At 39.1% G+C, this 27325-nt stretch overlaps 2 long non-coding RNA genes and 1 pseudogene across 2 annotated transcripts; all 3 read right to left on the bottom strand.

The window, feature by feature from the left end:
* Nucleotides 1-283: 283 nt before the first annotated feature.
* LOC124033061 lies at nucleotides 284-27038 on the bottom strand (annotated as a pseudogene).
* Nucleotides 4061-4557, bottom strand: LOC124034703. The gene is made up of 3 exons (XR_006838619.1): nucleotides 4499-4557; nucleotides 4245-4313; nucleotides 4061-4119 (listed from the first exon to the last, which is right to left on the bottom strand). It is a non-coding gene; the product is annotated as an uncharacterized LOC124034703 (long non-coding RNA).
* Nucleotides 4919-17180, bottom strand: LOC124034702. Its single transcript, XR_006838618.1, has 4 exons — nucleotides 16938-17180; nucleotides 6317-6322; nucleotides 5736-5810; nucleotides 4919-5465 (listed from the first exon to the last, which is right to left on the bottom strand). It is a non-coding gene; the product is annotated as an uncharacterized LOC124034702 (long non-coding RNA).
* Nucleotides 27039-27325: the final 287 nt, after the last annotated feature.

Genomic DNA, 27325 nt, shown 5'->3' with positions numbered 1-27325 from the left:
CTTTAGAGTTCTCAGTCTCTGACTCCGCCCGCTGACCTCCTGACCCCCCACAACCCTCTCCATTCTAAAGGTCTGCAGTGCAAAGGTCAATAGGGGCCTTTGGGTAGCCTAGTGGTTAGAGCGTTGGAATAGTGACTGGAAGGTTGCAAGTTCGAATCCCCGAGCTGACAAGTTAAAAATCTGTCGTTCTACTCCTGAACAGGCAGTTAACCCACTGTTCCTAGGCCGTCATTGAAAATAAGAATTTGTTCTTAACTGACTCGCCTAGTAAAATAAAGGTAAAATAAAGGAAAAATAAAAATAATAATAATAATAATCTACGTTGGATTGGAATTCTGTTTTACGTCTCATCAAGATCTTTACAGACCTCCCTCCCCTCCTTCTCTTGACACTGTAGACTGGACCAGACATTATTCTGTCCTGTTTTCCCCATGACCACCATGATCCATGGTCACCCCCCACGGTACAGTGGACAGTAGACCTGGTCTGGTTCATCATCATAGACGGTGATGGTGAATCATATCAGATTGTGGAGAAGCCAACTTGATGAGTTTCTCCTGACCCAGCCCAACAACCCTATCAGTGCCCTCTGACCTTTCCCCTCTCGTTCCAGTCCCTTCTGCAACACTGAGTGAGCTTCCCTGACTTCTTTCAAGTTCTGTCTTAGTCTCTCCATTTCTATATTCTTCTCTTTCATCTGTCTATTCCTCTCCTCCATCTGTCTGCTGAACTCCCTCTCCATCTCTCTATCCTTCTCCTTCATCTGTCTGCTGAACTCCCTCTCCATCTTTGTCTGTGAGATCATGATGTTCCTCTGTAACTCAGGCAGGACTATCTTCATCAGGTTTCTCTCTGCTTCAACTCTGGCTTCTCCTTCATAGTTCTCCATCACCTGTCTGTGTCTCTCCTCCATCTCCCTCCTCTCATTCTCTCTCTTCTCTCTAAATCTCTCCAGCTTTCTCTCCATCTCCTCCCTCCTATCAGACTCCCTCTTCAGCTCCCTCTCCAGCTCTCTTTTCTTCTCCTCATCCCTCTCTTCTTTCACCTGTCTCTCCAGTTCACTGGTTCTTTCACTGAGTGTTCTGATATCTCCCTCATGTTCCTGGATCACTCCCTCTATCTTTATCAGAGAGTCCTGCAACTCCTTCTCAAGCCTCTCTCTCAAGTCTCTCTCCTCCCTCTGTTTCGTCTCTCCTCTCTCTCTCTGGATGTTTCCCTCCATCTCTCTAACCTGGTCCTCTGCCTCCTGGTAGGTCTGACTGCTGTAGAATCTCTCTCTGTTTCCTGCCACCATCTCCTCTACCTGAACCAGCAGCTCTGATACCTGAGTGCCATGGGCCCTGTCCTTAATATTGAGGACGTGGTACCTGCTCCCACTTTTCTCTACAAGCTGCTGGAGGTCCTGACTTCCTGCTTGGAGAAACTCCTCAATGCTCTGCTCTTTCAGTCCATCATCATGGGTGAATAGAATCACAGTGTGTCCCCAACAACACTCCCCAAACATCTCCTCTATTCTCTCCAGCACCCCTCTCTCCTCCCCTTAGAGGGCTCCACTGGTATGACCAGGAGGAAGGCGTGGGGTCCCGGGGCAGACAGACGGACACAGAGCCCCACATCCTGTCTCATCTCCTCCAGAGAGAGTCCAGGACAGAACCAGTCTGGAGTGTCCACCAGCACCAGCCGTCTCCCACACACGTCCCCCTCTCTCCTCTTACTCCTCTGGGTCACTGCAGAGGGGCTGGCCTGGGCCCCAAACTCCTCTCTGCCCAGGATGGTGTTTCCTGCTGCACTCCTCCCAGCCCCAGTCCTCCCCAGCAGCACCAGTCTCAGCTCAGACACACTGGGAGACACTGGGGAGTCTGGATTGCTGCTCCCTCCTCCCACTGCAACACAACACACAGCACTGATCAGCACTCTGACTCTCTGGAGGATGTACAACAGTGTCTAATATAATATAATCTACATCCATAACTCACTAGATGGAGGATGTACAACAGTGTCTAATATAATATAATCTACATCCATAACTCACTAGATGGAGGAGGTACAACAGTGTCTAATATAATATAATCTACATCCATAACTCACTAGATGGAGGATGTACAACAGTGTCTAATATAATATACATCCACAACTCACTAGATGGAGGATGTACAACAGTGTCTAATATAATATAATCTACATCCATAACTCACTAGATGGAGGAGGTACAACAGTGTCTAATATAATATAATCTACATCCATAACTCACTAGATGGAGGATTACAACAGTGTCTAATATAATATAATTTACATCCATAACTCACTAGATGGAGGATGTACAACAGTGTCTAATATAATATAATCTACATCCATAACTCACTAGATGGAGGAGGTACAACAGTGCCTAATATAATATAATCTACATCCATAACTCACTAGATGGAGGATGTACAACAGTGACTAATATAATATACATCCACAACTCACTAGATGGAGGATGTACAACAGTGTCTAATATAATATAATTTACATCCATAACTCACTAGATGGAGGAGGTACAACAGTGTCTAATATAATATAATTTACATCCACAACTCACTAGATGGAGGATGTACAACAGTGTCTAATATAATATAATATACATCCACAACTCACTAGATGGAGGAGGTACAACAGTGTCTAATATAATATAATCTACATCCATAACTCACTAGATGGAGGATGTACAACAGTGTCTAATATAATATAATTTACATCCATAACTCACTAGATGGAGGATGTACAACAGTGTCTAATATAATATAATTTACATCCATAACTCACTAGATGGAGGAGGTACAACAGTGTCTAATATAATATCATCTACATCCATAACTCACTAGATGGAGGAGGTACAACAGTGCCTAATATAATATCATCTACATCCATAACTCACTATGTGGAGGAATTAACTCCATGCTGTTTGTCCTCCTCAGTGGAAGTGTGGGGTCTGTATCTGAGGTCTCTCCTCTCACTGTAACACAACATAGAGAACTGGTCAACATACTGACTCATCAGAGACACATTTCAAACATAGTATAAACAAACTACAAATACATTACAAATACATTACACATCATAGTGAAATATAGATTATTGGAGAACATAGAGAATATCAAGATTGATGACAGTTTGAGACAATATTGATAACTCACTAAGTGAAGGATGGACCACTATAGACTAGAAACAGTAGGAGACAACAGGACAATATTGATAACTCACTAAGTGAAGGATGGACCACTATAGACTAGAAACAGTAGGAGACAACAGGACAATATTGATAACTCACTAAGTGAAGGATGGACCACTATAGACTAGAAACAGTAGGAGACAACAGGACAATATTGATAACTCACTAAGTAAAGGATGGACCACTATAGACTAGAAACAGTAGGAGACAACAGGACAATATTGATAACTCACTAAGTAAAGGATGGACCACTATAGACTAGAAACAGTAGGAGACAACAGGACAATATTGATAACTCACTAAGTGAAGGATGGACCACTATAGACTAGAAACAGTAGGAGACAACAGGACAATATTGATAACTCACTAAGTGAAGGATGGACCACTATAGACTAGAAACAGTAGGAGACAACAGGACAATATTGATAACTCACTAAGTAAAGGATGGACCACTATAGACTAGAAACAGTAGGAGACAACAGGACAATATTGATAACTCACTAAGTGAAGGATGGACCACTATAGACTAGAAACAGTAGGAGACAACAGGACAATATTGATAACTCACTAAGTAAAGGATGGACCACTATAGACTAGAAACAGTAGGAGACAACAGGACAATATTGATAACTCACTAAGTGAAGGATGGACCACTATAGACTAGAAACAGTAGGAGACAACAGGACAATATTGATAACTCACTAAGTGAAGGATGGACCTCTATAGACTAGAAACAGTAGGAGACAACAGGACAATATTGATAACTCACTAAGTGAAAGATGGACCACTATAGACTAGAAACAGTAGGAGACAACAGGACAATATTGATAACTCACTGGATGGAGGAAGGATGCTGTCTCTCCTCCTGACTGGGAGGATGGAACCTGTATCTGACGTCTCTCCATGTTCTAAAATAATAGAACAACCATTTAGAATGAGAACATTTACCTCAGTGACACAGGAAGGCACATAGACCTACTGAAGGGGAGTTCTGGGTTTCTACTGAAATGTTAGTATCACATATCTCACTCACCAGTCATCTGGGCTGAGATCTCTCTTCTCAGTCTCTCTACCTCAGTCTTCACATCACATATCTGTTGAGCTGAAATAACAAAGGAGGACTAGGATCTGAATTCTGTGTTAAAGACTTCAGACAGAAATATGATGCAGAGGGAAAGTATGAAGTGATGGACAACAATATTCACAACTCAGTGGAGAGTCGACAATAACCTGAGAACTGAGGAAAGTACAGAAGACTAAATGCATTAATGGTGTGAATAATCTCACCCAGTTCAGCATTTTCATTGTTGACATCCTCCACCTGTTTGTCTCTTTCCTTTAGCTGGACTCTCTCCTCTAGTAGGTTGTCTTTCTCTTCTACTTCCTGTCTCCTCTCAATACTTCCTGTCTCCTCTCTTTTAGTTTGTTTTCTTTTCCCTCCAGTAGTTTGTCTCTCTCTTCCAGTCGTTTGTCTCTCTCTTCCAGTAGTTTGTCCTTCTCTCCCAGTCTGTGGTTCCTGTCCTCTAGTTGAAGGTCTCTCTCTTCCAGTAGTTTGTCTCTCTCTCCCAGTAGTCTGTCCTTCTCTCCCAGTCTGTGGTTCCTGTCCTCTAGTTGAAGGTCTTTTTCCTGCAGTAGTTTGTCTCTCTCTTCCAGTAGTTTGTCCTTCTCTCCCAGTCTGTGGTTCCTGTCCTCTAGTTGAAGGATTTTTCCTGCAGTAGTTTGTCTCTCTCTTCCAGTAGTCTGTCCTTCTCTCCCAGTCTGTGGTCTCTGTCCTCTAGTTGAAGGTCTTTTTCCCGCAGTAGTTTGTCTCTCTCTTCCAGTAGTCTGTCCTTCTCTCCCAGTCTGTGGTTCCTGTCCTCTAGTTGAAGGTCTTTTTCCTGCAGTAGGACTCTGAAGTTCTCTACTTTGCTGTTCTTGTCCTGCAGGTTCTTTCTCAGAGCCTCTAGTTGAATGTCTCTATCCTTTAGTTGCTTGTCTTTCTCTTCCAGTTGGTTTTCTTTCTCTTCTAATTGTTTGTCCCTCTGTTCCATTATCTGGTTCTTCTCCTCCAGGAGTCTCTCTTTCTCTCTCACTTCCTGGGTCATATCATCCAGGAGTCTCTCTTTCTCTCTCACTTCCTGGGTCATATCATCCAGTTGTGTGTCTTTCTCTCTCACTTCCTGGGTCATATCATCCAGTTGTGTGTCTTTCTCCTCTAGTTGTTTCATCATCTTCTGTCTTAATTTCTCTTTTAATTCTTTTTCCATCTTCAACTCTGAGAGTAATTAACATAATTAATTGGTTGTTTGAATAAGTAATGTATTAATTCATTCAAAAGTATGTCTATAAAGACATTATCATTTGATGGAGGTGGTTCAATTATTAGTAATTATTTCCTCCAGTCAACAGTTATCTGAGCTGAACCAATCATCAACTGGTCTATTGACTATTTGATACGTTACAAATGAATGAGTCTGAAAAACTGAATGACCTCACTCATGTTCCCTGATTCAATCCTCTCTCCTCCAGACTCTCTCATACTTACCAAGCTCACCAGCTGATGCCTCCCTCTTCAGCTTGTCCTCCTGGGTCTCACGTTGTAAATACTCTGATCCTGAGTCTATGGTGTAAAACAGAGAGGTGAGTTCTGTGTGGTAGACTACATCACTATTTACAGAACAAACAGGACCAATCAGATTTCTCCTGTCACTCAAGCCTCCCTCATGTAGGGACTGTGGCCACCAATGAGATCTGGTTAACTTCATAAATAATGTTGTTTTGTTATTGTTCTTTCTCTGATCAAATGATTATTGTCATTGTTTGTGATAACCAGCATTGGGCTCTATGTCAGATACAGGATATTGTGTCAGGAGGCAGGGTTCTATGGAATATACATTCAGTAGAATGTGAAGAACATATGACATCATAATACAACCTACCTTGAGAACATTTGGGGAGAGTATTGATAAATGTAAAGAAACTGATTTAATTTGTAGCCTTGAAGAAGACACACTGCTGTTCACAAGGCCTGTAGTTTTTATAGTATCAGATTAACACTCTGGTCTGTTCTTTGTCTTGTGTTATTGGTTGTCAATAAACAAAACAGACAAATAAGTAATTACTCACCTAATACTGATCATCCATTATCCAAGATGGAGAGTCATGAATAATGATCATGTAAACAGAAACAGAATGCATTAGTTATTATTGTTCATTGAATTTCTGTCTCATTACATAATTTAATGAAATACCATACATCATATTGGAATGACTGTTCATCACATAAATTACTAATGTACATCTAGGGAAAGGGATGTAAGCAGTGCTACTATTGGAACAGTCTAAACATCACAGAATGATTCATACTGGGACATCAAACTGAATTCAAGCTGATTCCATGTTCATTTTGGGATGTGAAATGTTGACCTCTTTGCAGATATATAGTGGGAGGACTATGTGAAATATTGACCTCTATAGCAGATATATAGTGGGAGGACTATGTGAAATATTGACCTCTATAGCAGATATATAGTGTGAGGACTATGTGAAATATTGACCTCTGGCAGATATATAGTGTGAGGACTATGTGAAATATTGACCTCTATGGCAGATATATAGTGGGAGGACTATGTGAAATATTGACCTCTATGGCAGATATATAGTGGGAGGACTATGTGAAATATTGACCTCTATGACAGATATATAGTGGGAGGACAATGTGAAATATTGACCTCTATGGCAGATATATTGTGGGAGGACTATGTGAAATTGTCACGTTTTGACCTTTATTTCCTTTGTTTTGTCATTATTTAGTATGGTGTGAGTTGGGGTGGGCAGTCTATGTTTGTTTTTCTATGATTTGGGTATTTCTGGTTGAAGGCCTAGTATGGTTCTCAATCAGAGGCAGGTGTCATTAGTTGTCTCTGATTGAGAATCATACTTAGGTAGCCTGGGTTTCACTGTGTGTTTGTGGGTGATTGTTCCTGTCTCTGTCTTTGCACCAGATAGGACTGTTTTGGGTTTTCACGGTTCTTGTTTTTGTTAGTTTGTTCATGTGAAGTGATTTATTAAAACATGAATCAAAACAACCACGCTGCGCTTTGATCTGCCTCTCCGTCAATGGAAGAAATCCCTTACAGAAATGTTGATCTCTACGGCAGATATATTGTGGGAGGACTACGTGAAATATTGACCTCAATGGCAGATATATAGTGGGAGAACTATGAAATATTGATCTCTATAGCAGATATATAGTGGGAGGACTATGTGAAATATTGACCTCTATAGCAGATATATAATGGGAGGACTATGTGTAATATTGACCTCTATAGCAGATATATAGTGGGAGGACTATGTGAAATATTGACCTCTATGGCAGATATATAGTGGGAGGACTATGTGAAATATTGACCTCTATAGCAGATATATAGTGGGAGTACTATGTGAAATATTGACCTCTATGACAGATATATTATGGGAGGACAATGTGAAATATTGACCTCTATGACAGATATATAGTGGGAGGACTATGTGAAATATTGACCTCTATGACAGATATATAGTGGGAGGACAATGTGAAATATTGACCTCTATGACAGATATATAGTGGGAGGACTATGTGAAATATTGACCTCTATGACAGATATATAGTGGGAGGACAATGTGAAATATTGACCTCTATGACAGATATATTATGGGAGGACTATGTGAAATATTGACCTCTATAGCAGATATATTGTGGGAGGACTATGTGAAATATTGACCTCTATAGCAGATATATTGTGGGAGGACTATGTGAAATATTGACCTCTATAGCAGATATATTGTGGGAGGACTATGTGAAATATTGACCTCTATGACAGATATATTGTGGGAGGACTATGTGAAATTGTCACGTTTTGACCTTTATTTCCTTTGTTTTGTCATTATTTAGTATGGTCAGGGCGTGAGTTGGGGTGGGCAGTCTATGTTTGTTTTTCTATGATTTGGGTATTTCTAACATCCTAGTATGGTTCTCAATCAGAGGCAGGTGTCATTAGTTGTCTCTGATTGAGAATCATACTTAGGTAGCCTGGGTTTCACTGTGTGTTTGTGGGTGATTGTTCCTGTCTCTGTCTTTGCACCAGATAGGACTGTTTTGGGTTTTCACGGTTCTTGTTTCTGTTAGTTTGTTCATGTGAAGTGATTTATTAAAACATGAATCAAAACAACCACGCTGCGCTTTGATCTGCCTCTGTCAATGGAAGAAATCCCTTACAGAAATGTTGATCTCACGGCAGATATATTGTGGGAGGACTACGTGAAATATTGACCTCAATGGCAGATATATAGTGGGAGAAGTATGTGAAATATTGACCTCATCAGATATATAGTGGGAGGACTATGTGAAATATTGACCTCTATAGCAGATATATAGTGGGAGGACTATGTGAAATATTGATATAGCAGATATATAGTGGGAGAACTATGTGAAATATTGACCTCTATGGCAGATATATAGTGGGAGGACTATGTGAAATATTGACCTCTATGACAGATATATAGTGGGAGGACTATGTGAAATATTGACCTCTGGTCAGATATATAGTGGGAGGACTATGTGAAATATTGACCTCGTTGGCAGATATATAATGGGAGGACTATGTGAAATATTGACCTCATTATTGGCAGATATATAGTGTGAGGACTATGTGAAATATTGACCTCTATGGCAATATAGTGGGAGGACTATGTGAAATACAGTTGGCAGATATATAATGGGAGGACTATGTGAAATATTGACCTCTGCAGATTATAGTGGGAGGACTATGTGAAAATTGACCTCTATAGCAGATATATAGTGGGAGGACTACTGAAATATTGACCTCTATAGCAGATATATAGTGGGAGAACTATGTGAAATATTGATCTATGGCAGATATATAGTGGGAGGACTATTGAAATATTGACCTCTATGACAGATATATAGTGGGAGGACATGTGAAATATTGACCAAGTTGGCAGATATATAGTGGGAGGACTATGTGAAATATTGACCTCTATGGCAGATATATAGTGGGAGGACTATGTGAAATATTGACCTCGTTGGCAGATATATAATGGGAGGACTATGTGAAATATTGACCTCGTATAGCAGATATATAGTGTGAGGACTATGTGAAATATTGACCTCTATGGCAGATATATAGTGGGAGGACTATGTGAAATATTGACCTCTTGGCAGATATATAATGGGAGGACTATGTGAAATATTGACCTCTATGGCAGATATATAGTGTGAGGACTATGTGAAATATTGACCTCTATGACAGATATATTATGGGAGGACAATGTGAAATATTGACCTCTATGACAGATATATAGTGGGAGGACTATGTGAAATATTGACCTCTATGACAGATATATAGTGGGAGGACTATGTGAAATATTGACCTCTATGACAGATATATAGTGGGAGGACTATGTGAAATATTGACCTCTATGACAGATATATAGTGGGAGGACAATGTGAAATATTGACCTCTATGACAGATATATTATGGGAGGACTATGTGAAATATTGACCTCTATAGCAGATATATTGTGGGAGGACTATGTGAAATATTGACCTCTATAGCAGATATATTGTGGGAGGACTATGTGAAATATTGACCTCTATAGCAGATATATTGTGGGAGGACTATGTGAAATATTGACCTCTATGACAGATATATTGTGGGAGGACTATGTGAAATTGTCACGTTTTGACCTTTATTTCCTTTGTTTTGTCATTATTTAGTATGGTCAGGGCGTGAGTTGGGGTGGGCAGTCTATGTTTGTTTTTCTATGATTTGGGTATTTCTATGTTTCGGCCTAGTATGGTTCTCAATCAGAGGCAGGTGTCATTAGTTGTCTCTGATTGAGAATCATACTTAGGTAGCCTGGGTTTCACTGTGTGTTTGTGGGTGATTGTTCCTGTCTCTGTCTTTGCACCAGATAGGACTGTTTTGGGTTTTCACGGTTCTTGTTTTTGTTAGTTTGTTCATGTGAAGTGATTTATTAAAACATGAATCAAAACAACCACGCTGCGCTTTGATCTGCCTCTCCATCAATGGAAGAAATCCCTTACAGAAATGTTGATCTCTACGGCAGATATATTGTGGGAGGACTACGTGAAATATTGACCTCAATGGCAGATATATATGTGAAATATTGACCTCGTTGGCAGATATATAGTGGGAGGACTATGTGAAATATTGACCTCTATAGCAGATATATAGTGGGAGAAATATTGACCTCTATACTAGTGGGAGTGAAATATTGACCTCTATGACAGATATATAGTGGGAGGACTATGTGAAATATTGACCTCTATGACAGATATATAGTGGGAGGACTATGTGAAATATTGACCTCATAGTGGGAGACTATGAAATATTGACCTGTTGGCAGATATATAATGGGAGGACTATGTGAAATATTGACCTCGTTGGCAGATATATAGTGTGAGGACTATGTGAAATATTGACCTCTATGGCAGATATATAGTGGGAGGACTATGTGAAATATTGACCTCGTTGGCAGATATATAATGGGAGGACTATGTGAAATATTGACCTCGTTGGCAGATATATAGTGGGAGGACTATGTGAAATATTGACCTCTATAGCAGATATATAGTGGGAGGACTATGTGAAATATTGACCTCTATAGCAGATATATATGGGAGAACTTGAAATATTGACCTCTATGGCAGATATATAGTGGGAGGACTATGTGAAATATTGACCTCTATGACAGATATATAGTGGGAGGACTGACCTCGTTGGCAGATATATAGTGAAATATTGACCTCTATGGCAGATATATAGTGGGAGGACTATGTGAAATATTGACCTCTATGACAGAAATATTGACCTAGTTGGCAGATATATAGTGGAGGACTATGTGAAATATTGACCTCTATGGCAGATATATAGTGGGAGGACTAGAAATATTGATCGTTGGCAGATATATAATGGGAGGACTATGTGAAATATTGACCTCGTTGGCAGATATATAGTGTGAGGACTATGTGAAATATTGACCTCTATGGCAGATAATGGGAGGACTATGTGAAATATTGACCTCGTTGGCAGATATATAGTGGGAGGACTATGTGAAATATTGACCTCTATGGCAGATATATAGTGGGAGGACTATGTGAAATATTGACCTCTATGGGAGGACAGATATATAGTGGGAGGACTATGTGAAATATTGACCTCTATAGCAGATATATAGTGGGAGGACTATGTGAAATATTGACCTCTATAGCAGATATATAGTGGGAGGACTATGTGAAATATTGCCCTCTTTGGCAGAAATATTACCTCTATAGCAGATATATAGTGGGAGGACTATGTGAAATATTGACCTCTATGGCAGATATATAGTGGGAGGACTATGTGAAATATTGACCTCTATAGCAGATATATAGTGTGAGGACTATGTGAAATATTGCCCTCTTTGGCAGATATATAGTGGGAGGACTATGTGAAATATTGACCTCTATAGCAGAAATAGTGGGAGGACTATGTGAAATATTGATCTTAGCAGATATATAGTGGGAGAACTATGATATGAAAATTCTGGATAATTTGAAGAACATCTATACATCTTTATCCAACCTACCTTGAGAACATTTGGGAGAGTATTGATAAATGTAAAGAAACTGATTTAATTTGTAGCCTTGAAGAAGACACACTGCTGTTCACAAGGCCTGTAGTTTTTATAGTATCAGATTAACACTCTGGTCTGTTCTTTGTCTTGTGTTATTGGTTGTTAATAAACAAAACAGACAAATAAGTAATTACTCACGTAATACTGATCATCCATTATCCAAGATGGAGAGTCATGAATAATGATCATGTAAAACAGAATGCATTAGTTATTATTGTTCATTGAATTTCTGTCTCATTACATAATTTAATGAAATAATACATCATATTGGAATGACTGTTCATCACATTCATTACTAATGTACATCTTGGGAAAGGGATGTAAGCAGTGCTACTATTGGAACAGTCTAAACATCACAGAATGATTCATACTGGGACATCAAACTGAATTCAAGCTGATTCTACTTTCATTTAAGAGTGTGAAATATTGACCTCTATGGCAGATATATAGTGGGAGGACTATGTGAAATATTGAGTCAGATATATAGTGGGAGGACTATGAAATATTGACCTCATGGCAGATATATAGTGGGAGGACTATGTGAAATATTGACCTCGTTGGCAGATATATATGAGGACTATGTGAAATATTGACCTCGTTGGCAGATATATAGTGTGAGGACAATGTGAAATATTGACCTCTATGACAGATATATAGTGGGAGGACAATGTGAAATATTGACCTCTATGGCAGATATATTGTGGGAGGACTATGTGAAAATCACGTTTTGACCTTTATTTCCTTTGTTTTGTCATTATTTAGTATGGTCAGGGCGTGAGTTGGGGTGGGCAGTCTATGTTTGTTTTTCTATGATTTGGGATGTTTCGGCCTAGTATGGTTCTCAATCAGAGGCAGGTGTCATTAGTTGTCTCTGATTGAGAATCATACTATAGGTAGCCTGGGACTGTGTGTTTGTGGGTGATTGTTCCTGTCTCTGTCTTTGCACCAGATAGGACACGGTTCTTGTTTTTGTTAGTTTGTTCATGTGAAGTGATTTATTAAAACATGAATCAAAACAACCACGCTGCGCTTTGGTCTGCCTCTCCATCAATGGAAGAAATCCCTTACAGAAATGTTGATCTCTACGGCAGATATATTGTGGGAGGACGTGAAATATTGACCTCAATGGCAGATATATAGTGGGAGAACTATGTGAAATATTGACCTCTATAGCAGATATATAGTGGGAGGACTATGTGAAATATTGACCTCTATAGCAGATATATAGTGGGAGGACTATGTGAAATATTGACCTCTAGTGGGAGGACTATGTGAAATAGACCTCTATGGCAGATATAGTGGGAGGACTATGTGAAATATTGACCTCTATGGCAGATATAGTGGGAGGACTATGTGAAATATTGACCTCTATGGCAGATATATAGTGGGAGGACTATGTGAAATATTGACCTCTATAGCAGATATATAGTGGGAGGACTATGTGAAATATTGACCTCTATGGCAGATATATAGTGGGAGGACTATGGCAGATATATAGTGGGAGGACTATGTGAAATATTGACCTCTATAGCAGATATATAGTGGGAGGACTATGTGAAATATTGACCTCTATAGCAGATATATTGTGGGAGACCTATGATATGAAAATTCTGGATAATTTGAAGAACATCTATACATCTTTATCCAACCTACCTTGAGAACATTTGGGGAGAGTATTGATAAATGTAAAGAAACTGATTTAATTTGTATCCTTGAAGAAGACACACTGCTGTTCACAAGGCCTGTAGTTTTTATAGTATCAGATTAACACTCCGGTCTGTTCTTTGTCTTGTGTTATTGGTTGTCAATAAACAAAACAGACAAATAAGTAATTACTCACGTTGTACTGATCATCCATTATCCAAGATGGAGAGTCATGAATAATGATCATGTAAAACAGAATGCATTAGTTATTATTGTTCATTGAATTTCTGTCTCATTACATAATTTAATGAAATACCATACATCATATTGGAATGACTGTTCATCACATTAAATTACTAATGTACATCTAGGGAAAGGGATGTAAGCAGTGCTACTATTGGAACAGTCTAAACATCACAGAATGATTCATACTGGGACATCAAACTGAATTCAAGCTGATTCCATGTTCATTTTGGGATGTGAAATATTGACCTCTATAGCAGATATATAGTGGGAGGACTATGTGAAATATTGACCTCTATAGCAGATATAGTGGGAGGACTATGTGAAATATTGACCTCTATGACAGATATTAGTGGGAGGACTATGTGAAATATTGACCTCTATGACAGATATATAGTGGGAGGACTATGTGAAATATTGACCTCTATAGCAGATATATAGTGTGAGGACTATGTGAAATATTGACCTCTATGACAGATATATAGTGGGAGGACTATGTGAAATATTGACCTCTATACAGATATATAGTGGGAGGACAATGTGAAATATTGACCTCTATGACAGATATATAGTGGGAGGACTATGTGAAATATTGACCTCTATAGCAGATATATTATGGGAGGACTATGTGAAATATTGACCTCTATAGCAGATATATTGTGGGAGGACTATGTGAAATATTGACCTCTATGACAGATATATTGTGGGAGGACTATGTGAAATATTGACCTCTATGACAGATATATTGTGGGAGGACTATGTGAAATTGTCACGTTTTGACCTTTATTTCCTTTGTTTTGTCATTATTTAGTATGGTCAGGGCGTGAGTTGGGGTGGGCAGTCTATGTTTGTTTTTCTATGATTTGGGTATTTCTATGTTTCGGCCTAGTATGGTTCTCAATCAGAGGCATGTGTCATTAGTTGTCTCTGATTGAGAATCATACTTAGGTAGCCTGGGTTTCACTGTGTGTTTGTGGGTGATTGTTCCTGTCTCTGTCTTTGCACCAGATAGGACTGTTTTGGGTTTTCACGGTTCTTGTTTTTGTTAGTTTGTTCATGTGAAGTGATTTATTAAAACATGAATCAAAACAACCACGCTGCGCTTTGATCTGCCTCTCCGTCAATGGAAGAAATCCCTTACAGAAATGTTGATCTCTACGGCAGATATATTGTGGGAGGACTACGTGAAATATTGACCTCAATGGCAGATATATAGTGGGAGAAGTATGTGAAATATTGACCTCGTTGGCAGATATATAGTGGGAGGACTATGTGAAATATTGACCTCTATAGCAGATATATAGTGGGAGGACTATGTGAAATATTGACCTCTATAGCAGATATATAGTGGGAGAACTATGTGAAATATTGACCTCTATGGCAGATATATAGTGGGAGGACTATGTGAAATATTGACAGATATATTGTGGGAGAACTCTATGACAGATATATAGTGGGAGGACTATGTGAAATATTGACCTCTGGCAGATATATAGTTGAGGACTAGAAATATTGACCTCTATAGCAGTAGTGGGAGGACTATGTGAAAATTGATATTATAGTGGGAGGACTATGTGAAATATTGACCTCTATAGCAGATATATAGTGGGAGAACTATGATATGAAAATTCTGGATAATTTGAAGAACATATACATCTTTATCCAACCTATGAGAACATTTGGGAGAGTATTGATAAATGTAAAGAAATGATTTAATTTGTGCCTTGAAGAAGACTATAGTTTTTATAGTATCAGATATTGTCTGTTCTCTATGTTGCAGATATATAGTGATCATCCATTATCCAAGATGGGACTATAAAACAGAATGAAATATTGACCTCTATGGAAATACCATACATCATATTGGAATGATATATAGTGTGAGGACATCACAGAATGTGAAATATTGATTCTACTTTCATTTAAGAGTGTGAAATATTGACCTCTATGGCAGATATATAGTGGGAGGACTATGTGAAATATTGAAGATATTAGTGGGAGGACTATGTGAAATATTGACCTCTATGGCAGATATATAGTGGGAGGACTATGTGAAATATTGACCTCAGATATATAGTGTGAGGACTATGTGAAATATTGACCTCTATAGCAGATATATAGTGTGAGGACTATGTGAAATATTGACCTCTATGACAGATATATTATGGGAGGACTATGTGAAATATTGACCTCTATAGCAGATATATAGTGGGAGGACTATGTGAAATATTGACCTCTATAGCAGATATATAGTGGGAGGACTATGTGAAATATTGACTATAGCAGATATATAGTGGGAGGACAGAAATATTGATCTATGGCAGATATTGTGGGAGGACTATGTGAAAACGTTTTGACCTTTATTTCCTTTGTTTTGTCATTATTTAGTATGGTCAGGGCGTATTATATGTTTGTTTTTCTATGAGTATGGTTCTCAATCAGAGGAGGACTATTGTGAAATATTGACCTCTATGGCAGATATATAGTGGGAGGACTATGTGAAATATTGACCTCTATCTAGCAGATATATTGTGGGAGGACTATTGACCTCAATGGCAGAAATAGTGGGAGAACTTGAAACCTCTATAGCAGATATATAGTGGGAGGACTATGTGAAATATTGACCTCTATAGCAGATATATAATGGGAGGACTATGTGAAATATTGACCTCTATAGCAGATATATAGTGGGAGGACTATGTGAAATATTGACCTCTATGGGAGCAGATATATAGTGGGAGGACTATGTGAAATATTGACCTCTATAGCAGATATATAGTGGGAGGACTATGTGAAATATTGACCTCTATAGCAGATATATAGTGAGGACTATGTGAAATATTGACTATAGCAGATATATAGTGGGAGGACTATGTGAAATATTGACCTCTATAGCAGATATATAGTGGGAGAACTATGATATGAAAATTCTGGATAATTTGAAGAACATCTATACATCTTTATCCAACCAACCTTGAGAACATTTGGGGAGAGTATTGATAAATGTAAAGAAACTGATTTAATTTGTAGCCTTGAAGAAGACACACTGCTGTTCACAAGGCCTGTAGTTTTTATAGTATCAGATTAACACTCTGGTCTGTTCTTTGTCTTGTGTTATTGGTTGTTAATAAACAAAACAGACAAATAAGTAATTACTCACGTCTTGCTGATCATCCATTATCCAAGATGGAGAGTCATGAATAATGATCATGTAAAACAGAATGCATTAGTTATTATTGTTCATTGAATTTCTGTCTCATTACATAATTTAATGAAATACCATACATCATATTGGAATGACTGTTCATCACATTCATTACTAATGTACATCTAGGGAAAGGGATGTAAGCAGTGCTACTATTGGAACAGTCTAAACATCACAGAATGATTCATACTGGGACATCAAACTGAATTCAAGCTGATTCCATGTTAATTTTGGGGTGTGAAATATTGACCTCTATAGCAGATATATAGTGGGAGGACTATGTGAAATGTTGACCTCTATGACAGATATATAGTGGGAGGACTATGTGAAATATTGACCTCTATGACAGATATATAATGGGAGGACTATGTGAAATATTGACCTCTATGACAGATATATTATGGGAGGACAATGTGAAATATTGACCTCTATGACAGACCTCTATAGCAGATATATTGTGGGAGGATATGAAATATTGACCTCTATGACAGGAGGACATTTCCTTTGTTTTGAAATATTGAGTTGGGGTGGGCTCTATGTTTGACAGATATATAGTGGGAGGACAATGTGAAATATTGACCTCTATGACAGATATACTGTTTTGGGAGGTTCTTGTTTTTGTTAGTTTGTTCATGGAGTGATTTATTAAAACATGAATCTGCGCTTTGATCTGCCTCTCCTATGGAAGACAGAAATGTTGATATATATTGTGGGAGGACTATGTGAAATATTGACTCTATGAGCAGATATATTGTGGGAGGACTATGTGAAATATTGACCTCTATAGCAGATATATTGTGGGAGGACTATGTGAAATATTGACCTCTATAGCAGATATATTGTGGCAGAGGAGGACTATGTGAAATATTGACCTCTATGACAGATATATTGTGGGAGGACTATGTGAAATTGTCACGTTTTGACCTTTATTTCCTTTGATTTTGGGAGGACTATGTGATTTGAGTGAGGACATTGAAATATTGAGTATGGTCAGGACGTGAGTTGGCAGTGGGAGTCTATGTTTGTTTTTCTATGATTTGGGTATTTCTATGTTTGCCTAGTATGGTTCTCAATCAGAGGACTATGTGAAAGGTGTCATTAGTTGTCTCTGATTGAGAATCATACTTAGGAGGACTGTGTGAAATATTGACCTCTTGTTGTGTTTGTGGGTGATTGTTCCTGTCTCTGTCAGATATTTGGACCAGATAGGACTGTTTTGGGTGAAATTTTCACGGTTCTTGTTTTTGTTAGTTTGTTCATGTGGGAGGACTGATTTATTAAAACATATAGTGGGAGAATGGGAGGTGTGAAATATTGACAATATATAATGGGAGGACTATTGAAATATTGCCTCTCCAGATATATAATGGGAGGACTATGTGAAATATTGACCTCTATGGCAGATATTGGGAGGACTATGTGAAATATGACCTCTATAGCAGAAATGTTGATCTCTACGGCAGATATATTGTGGGAGGACTATGTGAAATATTGACCTCAATGGCAGATATATAGTGGGAGGACTATGTGAAATATTGACCTCTATAGCAGATATATAGTGGGAGGACTATGTGAAATATTGACCTCCATGGCAGATATATAGTGGGAGGACTATGTGAAATATTGACCTGGCAGATATATAGTGGGAGGACTATGTGAAATATTGATATGGCAGATATATAGTGGGAGGACTATGTGAAATATTGACCTCTATGGCAGAAATATTGACCTCTATATATATAGTGGGAGGACTATGTGAAATATTGACCTCTATAGCAGATATATAGTGGGAGGACTATGTGAAATATTGACCTCTATCAGATATATAGTGGGAGGACTATGTGAAATATTGACCTCTATGGCAGATATATAGTGGGAGGACTATGTGAAATATTGACCTCTATGGCAGATATATAGTGGGAGGTCTATGTGAAATATTGACCTCTATAGCAGATATATAGTGGGAGGACTATGATATGAAAATTCTGGATAATTTGAAGAACATCTATACATCTTTATCCAACCTACCTTGAGAACATTTGGGGAGAGTTTTGATAAATGTAAAGAAACTGATTTAATTTGTAGCCTTGAAGAAGACACACTGCTGTTCACAAGGCCTGTAGTTTTTATAGTATCAGATTAACACTCTGGTCTGTTCTTTGTCTTGTGTTATTGGTTGTCAATAAACAAAACAGACAAATAAGTAATTACTCACGGAAATCTGATCATCCATTATCCAAGATGGAGAGTCATGAATAATGATCATGTAAAACAGAATGCATTAGTTATTATTGTTCATTGAATTTCTGTCTCATTACAATAATTTAATAAAATACCATATATCATATTGGAATGACTGTTCATCACATTCATTACTAATGTACATCTAGGGAAAGGGATGTAAGCAGTGCTACTATTGGAACAGTCTAAACATCACAGAATGATTCATACTGGGACATCAAACTGAATACAAGCTGATTCCATGTTCATTTTGGGATGTGAAATATTGAACTCTATAGCAGATATATAGTGGGAGGACTATGTGAAATATTGACCTCTATAGCAGATATATAGTGGGAGGACTATGTGAAATATTGACCTCTATAGCAGATATATAGTGGGAGGACTATGTGAAATATTGACCTCTATGGCAGATATATAGTGGGAGGACTATGTGAAATATTGACCTCTATGGCAGATATATAGTGGGAGGACTATGTGAAATATTGACCTCTATAGCAGATATATAGTGGGAGGACTATGTGAAATATTGACCTCTATAGCAGATATATAGTGGGAGGACTATGTGAAATTGTCACGTTTTGACCTTTATTTCCTTTGTTTTGTCATTATTTAGTATGGTCAGGGCGTGAGTTGGGGTGGGCAGTCTATGTTTGTTTTTCTATGATTTGGGTATTTCTATGTTTCGGCCTAGTATGGTTCTCAATCAGAGGCAGGTGTCATTAGTTGTCTCTGATTGAGAATCATACTTAGGTAGCCTGGGTTTCACTGTGTGTTTGTGGGTGATTGTTCCTGTCTCTGTCTTTGCACCAGATAGGACTGTTTTGGGTTTTCACGGTTCTTGTTTTTGTTAGTTTGTTCATGTGAAGTGATTTATTAAAACATGAATCAAAACAACCACGCTGCGCTTTGATCTGCCTCTCCGTCAATGGAAGAAATCCCTTACAGAAATGTTGATCTCTACGGCAGATATATTGTGGGAGGACTACGTGAAATATTGACCTCAATGGCAGATATATAGTGGGAGAAGTATGTGAAATATTGACCTCGTTGGCAGATATATAGTGGGAGGACTATGTGAAATATTGACCTCTATAGCAGATATATAGTGGGAGGACTATGTGAAATATTGACCTCTATAGCAGATATATAGTGGGAGGACTATGTGAAATATTGACCTCTATGGCAGATATATAGTGGGAGGACTATGTGAAATATTGACCTCTATAGCAGATATATAGTGGGAGAACTATGTGAAATATTGACCTCTATAGCAGATATATATTGGGAGGACTATGTGAAATATTGACCTCTATGGCAGATATATAGTGGGAGGACTATGTGAAATATTGACCTCTATGGCAGATACAGTGTGCCAAAAAAGTAATTAGTCAGCCACCAATTGTGCAAGTTCTCCCACTTAAAAAGATGAGAGAGGCCTGTCATTTTCATCATAGGTCCACTTCAACTATGACAGACAAATGAGAAGAAAAAAATCCAGAAAATCACATTGTAGGATTTTTTATGAATTTTTTAGCAAATTATGGTGGAAAATAAGTATTTGGTCACCTACAAACAAGCAAGATTTCTTGCTCTCACAGACCTGTAACTTCTTCTTTAAGAGGCTCCTCTGTCCTCCACTCGTTACCTGTATTAATGGCACCTGTTTGAACTTGTTATCAGTATAAAACACACCTGTCCACAACCTCAAACAGTCACACTCCAAAATCCACTATGGCCAAGACCAAAGAGCTGTAAAAGGACACCAGAAACACAATTGTAGACCTGCACCAGGCTGGGAAGACTGAATCTGCAATAGGTAAGTAGCTATGTTTGAAGAAATCAACTGTGGGAGCAATTATTAGGAAATGGAAGACATACAATACCACTGATAATCTCCCTCGATCTGGGGCTCCACGCAAAATCTCACCCCGTGGGGTCAAAATGATAACAAGATCGATGAGTAAAAATCCCAGACCTACACGGGGGGACCTAATGAATGACCTGCAGAGAGCTGGGACCAAAGTAACAAAGCCTACAATCAGTAACACACTACGCCGCCAGGGACTCAAATCCTGCAGTGCCAGACGTGTCCCCCTGCTTAAGCCAGTACATGTCCAGGCCCGTCTGAAGTTTGCTAGAGAGCATTTGGATGATCCAGAAGAAGATTGGGAGAATGTGATATGGTCAGATGAAACCAAAATATAACGTTTTGGTAAAAACTCAACTCGTCGTGTTTGGATGACAAAGAATGCTGAGTTGCATCCAAAGAACACCATACCTACTGTGAAGCATGGGGGGAACATCATGCTTTGGGGCTGTTTTTCTGCAAAGGGACCAGGGCGACTGATCCGTGTAAAGGAAAGAATGAATGGAGCCATGTATCGTGAGATTTTGAGTGAAAACCTCCTTCCATCAGCAAGGGCATTGAAGATGAAACGTGGGTCTTTCAGCATGACAATGATCCCAAACACACCGCCTGGGCAACGAAGGAGTGGCTTCGTATGAAGCATTTCAAGGTCCTGGAGTGGCCTAGCCAGTCTCCAGATCAAACCCCATAGAAAATCTTTGGAGGGAGTTGAAAGTCCGTGTTGCCCAGCAACAGCCCCAAAACATCACTGCTCTAGAGGAGATCTGCATGGAGGAATGGGCCAAAATACCAGCAACAGTGTGTGAAAACCTTGTGAAGACTTACAGAAAACATTTGACCTCTGTCATTGCCAAGAAAGGGTATATAACACAGTATTGAGATAAACTTTTGTCATTGACCAAATACTTATTTTCCACCATAATTTGCAAATAAATTCATAAAAATCCTACAATGTTATTTTCTGGATATTATTTTCTCATTTTCTCCGTCATTGTTGAACTGTACCTATGATGAACATTACAGGGCTCTCTCATCTTTTTAAGTGGGAGAACGTGCACAATTGGTGGCTGACTAAATACTTTCTTTGCCCCATTGTATATGATGTAGGACTATGTGAAATATTGATCTCCATGGCAGATATATTGTGGGAGGACTATGTGAAATGTTGACCTCTATGACAGATATATGTGGGAGGACTATGTGAAATATTGACCTCTATGACAGATATATAGTGGGAGGTTTATGGTATTGATCCTGGTCATCCATTATCCAAGATGGAGAGGAATGAATATTGATAATGTATAACAAAATGTATGAGTTATTACAGTTACATTCAATCCTATTTCAGTCACATTACATTATTCAATCAAATACCATACATCATATTGATATGACTGTTCATCACATTCATTACTAATGACAATCAAGGGACGTGACAGTAATGTTGGAATGGTTCTGATGCTTTAGGAACAGCTCAAAGCTCAGAGTGATGCTAATATGCATTGTAACTAGTTGATATTCAGAATGAATCTATTCTATTCATCTGTAACTCCTACTATGAACTCCTACCTACATGAGAAAGTACAAGTGTTCTGTACAGGGAAAGAGACTGGTTGTTATTGTTGTTGTTTAGGTGTTTAGAAACATTACTGGAGTTCTAGAACACTTACCTCTTCTGTCCCATAAACCCACTGCAGCCTCCTCCTTCTGTTCTCCATGGATGACCTGACAGATGTAGACTCCTCTATCTGACTCCCTGAAGTCTCTCAGCCTCAGAGACACGTTGCCTCTCTCCAGCTCCTGGGTGATCAGACTCACTCTGCCCTCATAGCCACCCCTCTCTGTCACCTGGCCATTCTTATACAGGTAAATACACTCTGTCCCCTTAAACCACCTGATCGTCGTGGCAACAGCACTGGTGTCAGGTGAGAGGTGACAGGGGAGGGTGACCTCTTTACCAACATCGGCCGTCACATGGTCTTCTGAGGTGAGTTTAAACTGATCTGTTCAGAAAGAGAGAACATTTCATGTTTAATGACATCATCTGTGTCAGGAACACAAATCCTCTCAGTACATTTATAAACCAGCTGAATTAAAAACTACAATAGACATACAACAACCAGGACCATGTCAATTCTAAAATACAACCCCCACAATCCCAGACAGACAGATTCATTTGAAGGAAAGTCTATATGTCATAGCAGAATGTGATGCTACAATCTAGAATGATATTATCCCATGTGTTCCCACATCTTTCCCAGACATGCCACTCTGCTAATCTTATGCCACTAGTAGCCTAACATGTCATCCATTTTGATTATTGATTTATTTAAAAGTATGTTTTATTCTTGGTCACAGTTGTGACAGAGTGCTCTGTCTATAATAACATGAACAGATATTTACCCCTATTCCTCAACCTCAATATCTATATACCTCAGCCCACTTACCCACACACCTAAACTCAATGACCCACACACCCCAGTCCTGTTACCCCCATGCCCTAACCCTAACACCCACATGCCAGTACCCTCAAACCTATACAATCAAGTACAGATACAGGCATATCCTGGCCCTAAATGACGCGTGTGTTACTCAAGACCCCAGTCCCTTTGCCAATACACCTCAGCCCTGTTACTTTCCTATCTCATCCCTGTTACTTTCCTATCTCATCCCTGTTACTTTCCTATCTCATCCCTGTTACTTTCCTATCTCATCCCTGTTACTTTCCTATCTCATCCCTGTTACTTTCCTATCTCATCCCTGTTACTTTCCTATCTCAGCCCTGTTACTTTCCTATCTCATCCCTGTTACTTTCCTATCTCAGCCCTGTTACTTTCCTATCTCATCCCTGTTACTTTCCTATCTCAGCCCTGTTACTTTCCTATCTCAGCCCTGTTAGCCACTTTCCTTAGGACTGTATTCCCCAAGTCACCAACAGTAAAAATCTCTGATTTAAACATCAGTAAAGGTTCATGGACAATGGTAACATCAGTAAAGGTTCATGGATAATGGTAACATCAGTAAAGGTGTGTTACTCAAGACCCTCGTTCCTTAGGCCTGTTACTCACGTTCCTTAGGCCTGTTACCCACGTTCCTTAGGCCTGTTACCCACGTTCCTTAGGCCTGTTACCCACGTTCCTTAGGCCTGTTACCCACGTTCCTTAGGCCTGTTACCCACGTTCCTTAGGCCTGTTACCCACGTTCCTTAGGCCTGTTACCCACGTTCCTTAGGCCTGTTATCCAGGTTCCTTAGGCCTGTTACCCAGGTTCCTTAGGCCTGTTACCAACGTTCCTTAGGCCTGTTACCCACATTCCTTAGGCCTGTTACCCACGTTCCTTAGGCCTGTTACCCACGTTCTTTAGGCCTGTTACCCACGTTCCTTAGGCCTGTATTCCCCAAGTCACCAACAGTAACCTTTATGCAGCTATTCGCTGCACACCACAACCCTGTTATCAGCATGTTTTAGTGCTGTGACATCTGACCTGTAAACACTAATCAGTTCATAGACAAACTAATATAACAGTGGTGTCCCAGCCCCAATCTCTTTTTCTACCACAAACATTGTTGCCAGAAAGGATTTGAATGGACAATGGACGTCCATCCAGCCCCATTACCTGTATGGACCTTGTGTATCCCTACACCCCATTATAACCAGGGAGATCAATGGGCATAATCATACTAACCAGGTCTACCCCAGTGTCCAAGCCTCAACATTCATACTAACCCGGTCTACCCCAGTGTCTAAGACTCAACATTCATACTAACCAGGTCTACCCCAGTGTCTAAGCCTCAACATTCATACTAACCAGGTCTACCCCAGTGTCCAAGACTCAACATTCATACTAACCAGGTCTACCCCAGTGTCCAAGACTCAACATTCATACTAACCAGGTCTACCCCAGTGTCCAAGACTCAACATTCATACTAACCAGGTCTACCCCAGTGTCCAAGCCTCAACATTCATACTAACCAGGTCTACCCCAGTGTCCAAGCCTCAACATTCATACTAACCAGGTCTACCCCAGTGTCCAAGCCTCAACATTCATACTAACCAACCCCAGGTCTACCCCAGTGTCCAAGCCTCAACATTCATACTAACCAGGTCTACCCCAGTGTCCAAGACTCAACATTCATACTAACCAGGTCTACCCCAGTGTCCAAGCCTCAACATTCATACTAACCAGGTCTACCCCAGTGTCCAAGCCTCAACATTCATACTAACCAGGTCTACCCCAGTGTCCAAGCCTCAACATTCATACTAACCAGGTCTACCCCAGTGTCCAAGACTCAACATTCATACTAACCAGGTCTACCCCAGTGTCCAAGCCTCAACATTCATACTAACCAGGTCTACCCCAGTGTCCAAGCCTCAACATTCATACTAACCAGGTCTACCCCAGTGTCCAAGCCTCAACATTCATACTAACCAGGTCTACCCCAGTGTCCAAGCCTCAACATTCATACTAACCAACCCCAGTGTCCAAGCCTCAACATTCATTAACCAGGTCTACCATTGTGCAAGAGACACTAAACAAACCTAATAACATTAAATATCACTTCAGTTATTATACTAATTCACTTTATGGGTCTATACATGGCCACTTTCCCCTGAAATAACAACATATGATGTTTTACAGTAAACATCTCTGATTTAAACATCAGTGAAGGTTAATGGCTGATGGTAAAATCATCTGTAACATCATTTAGAAGTAAATCCTGAACCGAACTCAACTTAAATCTACTGAAGAAAAGGATCTGTTATGACTAAATATATAGAATAAATTAGAGGCTCTGTATTTTTCCATTAGACAGACATGTTTGTCAGGTAGCTGAGCACTTAAGAGCATTGGACCAGTAACCCAAACGTTGCTGGTTTGAATCCCTGAGGCAACAAGGAAAACATTTGTTGATATGCCCTTTAGCAAGGCACTTTAGAATGACAGCCTACCCTGCTGCCTAGGAACAGTGGGTTATAACTGCCTTGTTCAGGGGCAGAACAACAGATTTTTACTTTGTCAGTTCAGGGATTCAATCTAGCAACCTTTCGGTTACCCGCTCAACACTCTAACCACTAGTCTACCTGTCCTCATGTTACAAACACATTTCATCCAGACAAACATTTACACATAAAGACAAATAAAACCACAAACACATTTCCTTTTCAATAGTTGGTTTAGTTCTGTTCTCCCAGATACATGAAAGAAAAGTTCATCATTAATTATAGCATGGTGACTTACTATGAACTCTGGACTCTGCCATTTTAACTGCAATAAAAAGAGAAAACATTCATATTTACATCATTACCTTTCATCAAATTCTCTCTATTGCTCAATCACACAGATACAAACATCCCTTCTTCTTTCTTCAGTCCTCATTGTTTTAAAACAGGACTGTTGTGTCTAGTTTGGAAAGTGAAATATACTGACACCTCCTCTTACCTTTACTGGTCTTCACGTCCTCCACTTCACTTTCAAAATAGTTTATTTAAATCCATAACCACTCTAATAGTCACTATATGTGCATATCTACATGTTTTTACAGAACAATCTACACCTCAGTCCTGTACTGAGACACACCTTTCACTTTCACCTTTGCTCAGGTATTTGGAGTAAACTCCTCCCCCCAGCCTCTCTAGTTATTAGAAAACCCAGTCACAAAGTCTAAATTGTCTACAGGACTATCATAAAATGTAATGAAAACAAAAATGTACATTTGTGATCATAATTTAGGTTTAAGGTTAGGCATAAGGTTAGCAGTGTGTAGAATAGGGTTCTAATCAGAAGACCGATCCAGCCAGCAGATGGTAGTGATGATCTTTAATTATAGTCATATTATCCTGAGCTGTAAAGATTTAACAGTGACTATCAATATTAGCTTCTCTTATCTCTTTGGACACATCCACATGAGTAAATGAGTGAAATTGCTTCCATGACAAATAGTCTCAATGCTTTTCCATCCCCTCCTAACAAAATAAATGTAGCTGACTGGTGGTGATTTACTGTCTGAGAAGAGAGTATCATTACCACCTGCTGGTCAATGTTGGGAACTGCAGGGAATTTACAAATCAGAAAGTCAGACATATGATTTAAGGGGCTGTTGTTGTGGACAGTCCAGCTCTTTTGGCCCTAAACGGCTCTTTAATAAAAATATGTTTTGTATTTTTTCAAGTCAAACAGTTTGCGACAGTTTGACTATGATTGGTGTTAAAACAATTCTAATTAAAGTATTAAA

This window comes from Oncorhynchus gorbuscha, linkage group LG04 (genome assembly GCF_021184085.1).
Source record: "Oncorhynchus gorbuscha isolate QuinsamMale2020 ecotype Even-year linkage group LG04, OgorEven_v1.0, whole genome shotgun sequence".
NCBI classification, from domain to species: Eukaryota; Metazoa; Chordata; class Actinopteri; order Salmoniformes; family Salmonidae; genus Oncorhynchus; species Oncorhynchus gorbuscha.
Note: the sequence above shows the minus strand (reverse complement) of the source record. Positions and strands in the feature narration are given on the sequence as shown.